Source organism: Acyrthosiphon pisum, chromosome X (assembly GCF_005508785.2).
Source record: "Acyrthosiphon pisum isolate AL4f chromosome X, pea_aphid_22Mar2018_4r6ur, whole genome shotgun sequence".
Lineage (NCBI taxonomy): Eukaryota > Metazoa > Arthropoda > Insecta > Hemiptera > Aphididae > Acyrthosiphon > Acyrthosiphon pisum.
Window position 1 is genome coordinate 34,764,536 of NC_042493.1, and position 2,471 is coordinate 34,767,006.

The window sequence follows — 2,471 nt, forward strand, 5'->3', positions numbered from 1 at the left end:
ATTATAAATTATTGTAATAATTTTATTAAATTTTAATAAAGTATAGCTTGTGGTATAATAATAGAGGCATAAAGCAAAAAACTTTATTAGGTAGTGGAAATTCTCTATGTAGGTAATCTTTTCACTGTTTATATTTAACTATTTTGTGTTATTATTTGAGTGAACAAAATCTAGTCTTTTGACAGTCACATTTCACCAATGTGTTAATTGTTATTTGTTAGTGTTATAAACTAATTATCTTTCATCCTGGACTATGGTGTTCATTTTTAGGAATAGAAATGTTTTAATCATATAAAAGTAGTAAAAATAAGAGTTTTAATAAAGCTTATAAAGCTCTGCACAATGCCACAGCGGTAAACGTTATTTGAAAATAAATTACTCATAATATAAATTTGAAATTATAGTCAAGATTTTAAATCTATTATTTATTTTCGACTTTCGTGTTCTTTGTTTCTTTGGTCGTTTTTAATGATTACCAAAAAGGCAAAAAATATATAATATAGCGGTTGCACGACAGTGTATTGTGTTCCTATAAAGTATAAATACAGTATATTATCTCGAAACACTGAAGCAGGAGTTGAGAAAATGTTTGTGTTTTCATTCAAACAGTATGACTACTGAATCTACTACTATCTATCTACTGAATCAAATTAATACTTAGTGAATGTCAAAAAGAAACTGTGCAGATAATTCTTTTGCAAAAATATCATTTACATTAAGCGATTCGATATGAAGTTATCAAAAGAGACGTGCAAACTTTTTAAGGCGCCGTTTTATGTAAACAAAAATACGCTCTACGGGAATTATTATCTTGTTCAGTAGAATCAACTAAGTTTGATGAATTTTTAATTTTTAATTTCTAAATTATCTTATAACACTATGTTCATTTATATTATGTGGGCTGATCCCGGTGGTACTGCAAATTGCAATACCGGATCAACCCGTGGTGGAGCAGGAGCTAGCCCCAAAATCTCCACCAATTTAGAAAAATTCTTGAGTAAGTGTCGATCTCAAACCTTGATCTCAATGATCATAGATCAAATATAGTGTGTTATATTTGATCTACGATACGGTACACAAAATCACCGAGGCATCTTAAAGATAAACGCAATTCTAAGACGATTGCAGTTTCAAATTTGAGCGGGTTCGGAAGAGCGAAATTTCGATTTTCAAAAAATCGCATTTTGAAAAACGGGCGTATACGTCAATCATTTGATGTTTTAGACATCATCTGTCATCAATAATTTCATTTAAATAATATATGATTTAATAGTTTAATTGTCAACAAGCCGATCAAACAAATGGTACTACTCAATAGCGCCATCTAACATCATCGAAACACGGACGTACACACTGAATATTTTTGATTGTGCGTATGCGACGTTGTGCCGCGAGATACGGCGGCATTTCGACTTTTGTGTATGGTGTATCGATAGCGCCCTCTCGTAGCCAGACAATCGTTCTATGTCTGTACAATTTATTTGTAAATAAGATTTTAAATCTATAATACTTTTTGAATGTTCTTTTGTCTTGATTTCTTTTGTTCGTTCTTTATTTTCGTGTTCTTTGTTTCCTTGGTAGTTTTTACTGATTACCAAAAAAGCAAAAAATATATAATGTAGCGGTTACACGACAGTGTATTGTGTACCTATAAATACAGTATATTATCTCGAAATACTGAAGCAGGAGTTGAGAGAATGTTGGTGTTTTCATTCAAACAGTATGACTACTGAATCTAATCTACTACTATCTATCTACTGAATCAAATTAATAATTAGTGAATGTCAAAAAGAAACTTTGCAGATAATTCTTTTGCAAAAAAAATCATTTACATTGTGCAATTCGATATGAAGTTATCAAAAGAGACGTGCAAACTTTTTAAGGCTCCAGTGCCAATGTAATTTTGTAAACAAAAATACGTTCTGCGGGAATTATTTTGTTCAGTAGAATCAACCAAGTTTAATGAATTTTTAATTTCTAAATTATCTTATAACACTATATGTTCATTTATAATAATATGTGGGCTGATCCCGGTGGTACTGCAAATTACAATACCGGATCAACCCGTGGTGGAGGAGGGGCAAGCTCCAAAATCTCCACCAGTTTAGAAAAATTGCGGAGACTTCTGTCACTGGAACAACACGACCATAGATTAAATATAGTATATTTTACAATATACACTATACTTAACCTATGATACCATACACAACATCACTGAGTTATCTTAAAGATAAACGCAATTCTAAGACGATTGCAGTTTCAAATTTGAGCGTGTCCAGAAAAGCAAAATTTCGATTTAAAAAAATCGCATTTTGAAAAACGGGCGTATACGTCAATAATTTGATGTCTTAGACCTCATCTGTCATCAATAATTTCATTTAAATAATATATGATTTAATAGTTTAATGGTCAACAATCCGATCAAACAAATGGTACTACTCAATAGCGCCATCTAACATCATCGAAAAACA

General features: G+C 31.1%; 1 pseudogene; it reads right to left on the reverse strand.

Annotated features, from left to right (window-relative positions):
• Positions 1-891: 891 nt before the first annotated feature.
• Positions 892-1,045, reverse strand: LOC115033483 (annotated as a pseudogene).
• Positions 1,046-2,471: the final 1,426 nt, after the last annotated feature.